The sequence below is a fragment of the Camelina sativa genome, chromosome 18 (genome assembly GCF_030686135.1).
Source record: "Camelina sativa cultivar CO46 ecotype springtype chromosome 18, ASM3068613v1".
NCBI classification, from domain to species: domain Eukaryota; kingdom Viridiplantae; phylum Streptophyta; class Magnoliopsida; order Brassicales; family Brassicaceae; genus Camelina; species Camelina sativa.
Genome location: NC_141897.1, coordinates 574031 through 583379, shown reverse-complemented (window position 1 = coordinate 583379; position 9349 = coordinate 574031). Strand labels below are relative to the sequence as shown.

Genomic DNA, 9349 nt, shown 5'->3' with positions numbered 1-9349 from the left:
CGCATGTTTGACCAAAAAAAAATGTAATGTACAAACTATAGACGATGAAAATAGATAGAATCGGTCACATATTTTAAACAATACAAGAAAATGATGATATAAGTTTTGCAGATTCATTGATGTGGTTGTGTGAAAATTTGCCAACGTGACTAATTAGACTATATCTCATTCATATGATTAGGATTTTGAATTTATTCACAAAATCTCTACAATCAAAATACTTTTCAATTTTTACATTTTATCGATCAAATATTATGACTTTCTATGTTTGGATCGTCAAACTATTTTAGTTTATAAAATTTTCGACATAAAAAAGCTCTTCACTTCCATATAGTACATCATAATCTCAAATTGACTAAGATAGAAACTTTTATTATTTTTAATTTACAACGGAATGTATTTGTTAATTTAAACCAATACCTAATCTATTTCAACCAACATATGAATAAATTTTGTAAAAATGATATTTTTCATAAGAATATAACATATGAATTTAAACTAACTTATGATTATACAAGAAAAGTACAATTTTAAGCTAATAAGATAAAAGTAAAATGATTATAGAAAAAAAAAAGAGGATAAAAACTAAAAAGCAAAAGGTACAGAATACAATATGAGGAATGAATTATCAAAGGAAGGGGGAGAGGCATTGTGCATCAGCAATTCAAAAAGTTTGAAATTGACCAATTCTAGTCTTGTTTGACTATATGACTTTTCAAACATTTTCTTCTATTTCTAGCAAAACTAAATTCCATACATGCAAACAACTGGCACGTGCGTTCCACCGCAATGTTTGATTTTTCTTCGACACAAGACGATAATTTTTTTGTATATATATAGTATATAATATAACATTAGATGAGAATTCAAAGATTCTTTACAAAATGAATAATAAGTATTTATTTTTAAAACAAGATTCACTATTAATAATTAGCCCATTTTATAATGTTAGAGTAGTGGTTATATACGTTGAAGATTGGTTGGTGAATATTGTTGTTTATGCATCATTGATCAATTAAAATTGTTATTTTCCACTGAATATTATTTTCTTGACCTTTGAATTTTTGTAATGTAGATTTATACGGAAAAAGTAGTTAATCATTTATGTGACGAAAAATGTATTGTCCCATAACGACAGAAAACTATAAAACAAAATTGTATGGCATTACTCGATTTCGAGCAACAACTGTTATAAATGGTGACCAGATTGGTTCACATATATATGGTGATTGTCATATATAGGTTTTTCTTTGTTTTATCATTTTTTTTTTTTGTAAGGAAAAGTTTCGTTGGTTAAACGTACTCTTTTTTGTTATTAAGTACAAAACTTCTCATTCCTTAATGATATGATCAAATTCATACAGACACTGTCAAATTTTACGTTTATTGTAAATCGAAAAGGCCAACGACTAGAATTGAGAGGGATTGCTACAAAGCTTACAATCAATATTTTCTTTTCTTTTTTCTTTGGGGCAAAAACAATCAATCTTTTCTAAAGTGATAAATTTTTATATTGTTTCCTTGTAATGATAACATAGCTTTCTAGAATCTAGTGACTCGTTGATTCATTCTACAAACAAGTTAATGCACCGTGTAAAATCTTTCACGTTGCATGGTCATAACGTACAAAATAATGTTTTATATTCGTAACATTTACTCCCTCCGTTTCAAAATATAAGATGTTTGGAGTGAAAGCATTCAGATTAAGAAATAACCACTTTAAAAATGTTCAACCGATCATAAACAAGACTGCATAAAATAAATAATAAAAAAATAGAAAAGTAATATAAAAATTACTAAAAAGTTGAAAACATCTTATATTATGAAACAAAGAAAAACCTCTAAAACATCATATATTATGAAATGGAGGGAGTAAAATTAATTGGTGCTGAAGATCGAGCAATGTAAATACGAAACCAAAATATATATCACTATAATCTTTTAAAATACATGTATAATCTGTCAATTGAAGGCCGCATGCATTGACTTGACTCTTTCTCTTGTTCTGCTTACTAAATCCTCTATTATGCATCAAACTAATCATAACTGCTAACTAGTTTGGTTAGACATTAATGGTTTACTATCATTTTTTCTAATAATTACACGGATTTAGGTTTAGGGTCGTGCAAGTGTCATCCGAACCGATGACTTATAAATTACATGATAAATTTTATACTAAATTTTATTAGTTGAACTATTGACATTTGGGTTTTACGTCTCTTCGTTTACCATGCAAAAAAATATCTTTAGGAAGGATTATACAATGTTGGCTTCAATCATATAGGTGTATATTCTTACAACACACTATTTATATTCCGGTGCTAGATTAGCCGGTTGATATAAAATGTCCTTCAGCTACAACGAGTTATTTCTTTTGTGAATTTGGTGTTGATTTTTTTTTTTTTTAATTATTTTATTCAACATTTGAGTAAAATTTACTTGTAAAATATTAAATGAATGAAAAACGATCACTTCTTTAAACTACGTAACCAGTTAACTTAAATGAACGCAAAGTGAGTAAACAAAATAATGGAGTAGTTACGATATATCATAATAAGCTAAAATGTAAAAGTAGCTAGACGTAGATGCAGGCAAGTTTATCCCCAAAACAATATAATTATGCAATATTAATAATTGGGGTAGTTCTAGTCTAAAACTACGAAGAAATGATAAAGTAGGATATGAAAAGACGAGGAAAGGCTCATGCATGCATGTTAGACTAATTTTTCCATTCGAAAACTTAGTTAAATGCTATGATTATTTCAATAGAAATTAGAAATATATTAAGGCCGTTATGGTACGCCCGTAAATATCCATATATTAAAATTGTGAAAGGAATTGTTTGCAGCATTATATTTGGAATCAGTAAACAATAAAAGCATATTCCGGAAAGTGGGAAGACTGGATAGGCATTATTACCGTATTAGTAAGAACCACATTCACACACTGTAAAGAAAGCCTATGTGCGGATCGGGCAGCGCAAAATGTGCGCTTGGACAACAACATGTAAATTGTACACTCTGTAATTATTACGATCATATATGTTATTTGCTTAGCAAGATATTAAACGTAAATAGAAATAGTGATACTTAAGTTAGGTGTTCACATTAGCATATAAAATTTGTTGAAGACAGACAGATCTAAAAGTCATTTCTGTTATTTACTATATGGATTATACCTGGATCAGATTCATACCTTACAATACTTGATAATTTGGGTTTGTTCAACTATTTGGAGACTAATAAAAAAAGTACTGATCACAACTTTACGTCTAACAATATGATAAAATAATTGAATAAAGGAAAATATGCGTTTTCACTTTTAAGTTTACGACGATATTTGTTAATCCGAAAAGATTGTTGTAGTGAACAAGTGCAAAACGGAACGATCACAAAAAAAACAATGTCGACGAGACAAATCGAGTCATATGATCCAACGGCTCAAAGTCCACGAAACACGCAACCCGAGTGGTGCCCTCTTTTATTACACCTGATCATATATGCCTCTTATATTATAAATATAAAATAAAAAGGATGTTTCGTTTGCTCCTTCTTCTTCATTGTTCCTTGATTTTTAAATTCAAAAAAAAAACTCCATTGAAAAAGTCCACTTGACGACAAAGTCCCCCTTGCGGTTCTTCTTGTAGTATATATACATCTTTCCACTCCCTCTTCTCTACTCAAATCAAATCCTTCAATCATCTTCTTCTTCTTCTTCTTTAATTAAGCTTTTTAATATTACTAAATTACCTGAAACCAATGGCCACTCCTAACGAAGTATCTGCACTTTGGTTCATCGAGAAACACCTACTCGACGAGATCTCTCCCGTGGCTCAACACGAACCAGCACCATCCAAATCTTGCTCCGACTCTTCTTCTTCTTCTTCTTCTTCTTCTTCTATGTTCTTCCCTGAATGCAAACCCGAAGAAATCATCGATCTCGATTTTCTATTCGACGACTCCTCCCAAGTCTCTGTTTCCGATTTCGATTTTAAACCGTCAGACCGAACTCAATTAGAACCGGAGCTACGAAAACCGCCGTTGAAGATCTCGCTTCCAGCTAAAACCGAGTGGTTCCAGTTCGTCGCCGAGGATCCTAAACCGGAAGTTACTGAACCGGAGGAGGTTACTGAAGAAGAGAAGAAACATTACAGAGGAGTGAGACAAAGACCGTGGGGAAAATTCGCGGCGGAGATTAGAGACCCGAACAAACGCGGTTCTCGCGTTTGGCTCGGAACGTTCGATACAGCGATTCAAGCGGCTAGAGCTTACGACGAAGCGGCGTTTAGACTACGAGGTTCGAAAGCCATTTTGAACTTCCCTCTCGAGGTTGGGAAGTGGAAACTACCACGCGCCGCCGACGAAGCTGAGAAGAAACGCAAGAGAGACATCGATGAGACGACGACTGTGGTCGAGAAAGTGCTGAAGACGGAACAGAGCGTTGACGGTGACGGTGGAGAGACGTTTCCGTTATGCAGCGACTGGGACTTGACGGGGTTTCTTAACTTTCCGCTACTGTCGCCGTTATCTCCTCACCCATCGTTTGGTTATTCACAATTGACCGTTGTTTGATTTTTTTTTTTGGCGATGTGTATGCTGACGTGTACCATAAGTACACGTAGGTGCATGCGATAAACATGAAAATAAAATACAAAAATTCAATTTGTTCGTATCTATGCTTAATTCTTCTATATGTTCATTCTTTTTTTTTTTTTTTCACAAATCACAAAATTTTTTTTAATATATAATTGATTATGAGTAGTACATAGTAGAAAAAATCGGAGTAATTCAACTTATAAATAATAGTCCTGAAATTGAAGACTTAAATGTAATTTGACATTGGTGTTGTTCGTTTTATTATCGCAAGCGGCAGTAGCAGTGGCTGCAGTAAACGTTACAACAGGTTGTTGTTTGTTCCTTTCGCTGCCAATACCTCATGAAATATGTTTGTTTTGCTATTGCTACTGCTGCCGCAGTTGCTACCGTTTGTTTTGTGTTAGTTTCATAGACTTTGCGGCAATTTTACATTTAATTCTTGTTTTAGTTTTATAAATTTATATAATTATATTTTGAATCAACAAAACATAATTTAAATATATTTACAATCATAAGACATGTTATTTAGCTAGTAATAATTTTTTAGTTAAATCTATAATTATAACAACATATTTGTGATAAATTATGAGCTAAATTAAAACAAAAATAATAAACCAAAACATTGGACTACAAGTAATACACAAATTTATAAAGAAAAAATATATACGAAGTCTTTATAATTAAAATAATAAATGAAGTCATAAACAAAAATGATAGACGAAGTCATTAATTAAAATAATAAATAAAATCATAAAAATATAAGTAAAAAAACATGATATTCTTCTCATTCTCCTTCTTCTTCTCCTTCATCACAATGATATTCTTCGGTACTTTGCCAATGTACAAAATCATGATCTTCCCTATGTGCAAAAGTGGTACTAACGTGGGCCAAGAAGAGAGATCAGACTTGAGCAAATCTGACTTGTCTTTGAACCTATAAACCAAAGCAACCATCAATCACTTAAACAGATGCAATGAAACCATAAACTACTAATTTCTTCTGTTTTGATGCAGAGGACAAACAAAGTGCTGAATTCATGTAATCACATTACAACTTCACTCCAACAAATCCATGTAAGAAACAATATAAACCCAAGTAAAGTAAAAGAGAGAGATAAAGAAGAAACCCTTGTCATTGATATATCATGGTTTTGTGGTTTTTAACCAAGATATAAGGAGTCTTTTTGAGTTTTTTGATTTGTTTTCTAGGATGTTTTTGAGTCTTTGCAGGTTTTCTAGGACTTTGGCACAGAAGGAGCAATTTGGATCATTTTGGAGCATAAATCTCGAAGAATCAATTTAGACTCGGATCAAAACAAGGGCATCGATCGACACCACTTAGGAGCATTGATCGACACCCTTTCAGCCGATGAAGAATCACAAATTTGGAAGTTTTACAAAGTTGCCCGAAGTTTTCCATATTTGCAACACAAATCTCTGACGTGTTTTAGGACATATATATAATATTTTTGGGTTTTAGAAAACCCTGAAGTTATTTTCTAGCAAGTTTTTGAGAGAGAGATATTTAGTGCTTTTGGGAGAGAAAAGAGATCTGAACTGCTTTGTAGAGAAGAATTCTTGAACTCCTTTCGACTTTTTAATATCTATTGCTTATTATTCAGAATGATTTGTTCTTCATTAATTATGTCTGAGTAGTTTGCTTGTTAGGTTTATGGTTTTTCACAGGGATTTTATGAATTATTAGATATGTTTATTTAGGATTCTTTATCTTTCTAGATCTTCATCATAGATTGTTCTTAATGCTAGATCTTTGATTAGCCATCTGGATTTAGATCTTAGGATTATTGATTGATATGAGAATATAATTGATTTTCCTGATAAAACCTTTTGATGAGCAAAATTACTTCTTGCAAAGAGATTTGATTGAGTAATTTTGTGAACAATCTAAACCTGTTTTTAAAGCTGATTTTTAACCTAGAATTTTACAAAGAGATTTGGATTTTCTGGTTTTAAATTTAGATAATATTTGCAGTGAGAACTGAATTATTTTACCAAAGAGTTTAGAGTTCTAGATCTGATTTTTAATTGCTTGCATCCTAATTAATTTATTGATTTAATATTTTGTAATTTCCTCATAAATTCTCTGGACCTAGCTTTTTGATCTTCTGAATTTACAACAGTTTTATTTAATATTTTGCATTGCTTTTCTTTATTTAAATCAAATTGTTTACTTAATTATAAAACTGTATAATTTATTGTGTAGACTTGAGTCCTTGTGGAATTCGACCCCTAAGTATTGCAGTGACCTCTTAATTTGAGAGAGTAGCTCTAGGATAAATTTGAGCATATCAAATTTTGGCGCCGTTGCCGTGGACTCTTTGATCTACCATTAGATTTGAGTTTTCGTATTTCGTCTAAATATTTTTTATTTATTTTCTACTTACACGTTTTTGTTTTTCTTCTCTTTGGTGTTTCAGGTGTATGCCTCCTAGACCTCACACAAGGAGCAACAAGACTGATCCTACTGTGAATCTTTCAATCCAAGAGTTGCGAAAACTTGAGCGTGAGAACCGAAAAGCAGCCAAATCCTTGAAGATGGTTAACACAGTCATTCTAATGCGTGATGAGGATGGTACTTTGAGGGATCAAGAGGGCCACTTGCGCAACGAGCAGGGCCAAAAGATTGATGCAGAAGGCAATGTGATTGCTGAAGTTGTTGTTGGCGACGAGCAAGCTGCTGTTGTCGATGGTGTCGATCGACGCCAACAGGGTATCGATCGACACCCCCTTCCTGCAGACGGACGTGGAACTGCCAACCACGTCTACAACCCGGTTCGAAGACAGGATCAAAACCGGGCTCTGATCAGGACTATTGCAGACTTCAACAAAGCTGATTTGATGTATGAAAACCGATATGCAATTGTTCCATTTCCATTCCCAAGGAATGACTTTGAGCTGAAGCCTGCATACTTCCAGCTAGTTGTACAAAGACCATTCTCTAACCTGCCAAATGAGAAGGCTTTGGACCACATTGAGCACTTTGAAGACTTGGTGACTAGTATCAAAGCCAATGGAGTGACTCAAGACTACATCTACTGCAAGCTTTTCCCATATTCACTTGCAGGAGAAGCATCTCAATGGCTAAAACAGTTGCCAGTTGGATGTTTGACATCTTGTCAACAAGTGAAGGTGGCTTTTCTCAACTACTTTTATGATGATGCCATGTCAGATGAGCTAAGAGTCAAGATGTCCTCCTTCAAGCAAAGACCATATGAATCTTTCAAGGCAGCTTGGGTAAGATTCAAGGCATATCAAAGGGACTGTCCACACCATGGCTTTTCAAGAGTGCAATTGTTGAGTATCTTTTTCAGAGGGATTGACTAGGAATATCAGCTAGCTTTGGATGCTGCAAGTCATGGGAACTTCAAGACAAGATTTCTAGAAGATGTTGAAGCTTTGATTGAGAATTTGGCTTCCAACAATAGCACTAAGAGAGCATATACTGAAAGGAAGAGATTGCATGGAGGATTTGATTCAAACCAGCTAGCTTCTGTTAATGCCAAGTTTGATTCAGTTCATAATCTCCTGGTTAGTAAGAAATCAGTTCACTTTGCTGCTGAAGTTGAATCATTTAAGCCACAACCTGAGTCTGGGAATGAAGAAGCAGATGTCAACTTTGTATATGGGAATCAGGGTCAGAGATTCGGTAATCAGCAAAGCAACAAGCCTTACAGTGGAAACTTTTCAGGGTACACTCCTAACCCAGATTACCACAAACAGCAACTGAACAATGGCTATACAAGAACCTATGAGAACTCATCTTATCAGTCTCATCCTCCTAAGACTTCTTCTGAGAGTAGAATAGAGGCCATGCTTGATCAGCTTCTTCAGGGACAAGAGAATATGACAGTGAAATTCAATGGAAAAATCGACAATGTCTACACTAAGCTGAATGGGAAGATAGATGCTTTAAACAGTCATGTCAAGAAACTAGAGAATCAAGTTATTCAAACAGCCGGATCCGTCAAGAGGCAAGAGGGATTTCTCCCTGGGAGAACTGAGTCAAATCCTAAATATTCTTGTAATGCCATATCAGTGAGAGGTGAAGATGATGGTGAAATTGTTTCTGCAGAAAAGGTAGAGAAATGGCAAAATCTGTCGGCTTCAGATGATGGTGTCGATCGACACCACCTGAGCATCGGTCGACACCCCTCTCAGACAGAACTCGAAACTGCAAAATCTCAGGTTCCAGCTGTTGAAAGGGTTTACCAACCGAAGATTCCTTTTCCTAAGCCAAGAAGGTCCAAGCAGGAGCTTGAGGAAGCTAGATGCAAGGCAATGATGGATAAAGTGATGATTGAGATGCCTTTGATTGATGCAGTTAAGCTTTCACCACCTCTTATGCGGTATGTGAAGAGAATGGTATCAAATGGTTTGAGCCCCGAGGAAGGAGCACTGCTTACCAAGGATGTCAGTGCAGTTATATTGAACCAGCCTCCACAGAGGAAGAAGGAGAGAAATCATGATGTGGTTGTCTCTTAGGAAGTGAGTGCAATAATTCAGTGTAGAGTTGCAGAGAAATTACCAGATCCTGAAAGCTTTGTACTTGATTGCTCTATCTCTGCAGAATGGTTTACTCACTCACTTTGTGATCTAGGCTCTAGTATTAACTTGATGCCACATTCTGTTGCTGTGAAACTAGGGATGACAGAGTTTAAACCAACTCAGATTGCTCTTATCTTAGCTGATAGATCCAAAAGAACTCCTGAAGGTGTTTTAGAGGATATTCCAAT

General features: G+C 34.3%; 1 non-coding gene and 1 pseudogene across 2 annotated transcripts; one reads left to right on the top strand and one right to left on the bottom strand.

The window, feature by feature from the left end:
* Positions 1-3550: 3550 nt before the first annotated feature.
* LOC104760164 (ethylene-responsive transcription factor 5 pseudogene) lies at positions 3551-4673 on the top strand (annotated as a pseudogene). Its single transcript, XR_015588953.1, has one exon. The product of XR_015588953.1 is annotated as an ethylene-responsive transcription factor 5 pseudogene (transcript).
* A 3114-nt stretch (positions 4674-7787) lies between these two features.
* Positions 7788-7894, bottom strand: LOC147921296 (small nucleolar RNA R71). The gene has a single exon (XR_015589935.1). It is a non-coding gene; the product is annotated as a small nucleolar RNA R71 (small nucleolar RNA).
* Between the last annotated feature and the right edge of the window lie 1455 nt (positions 7895-9349).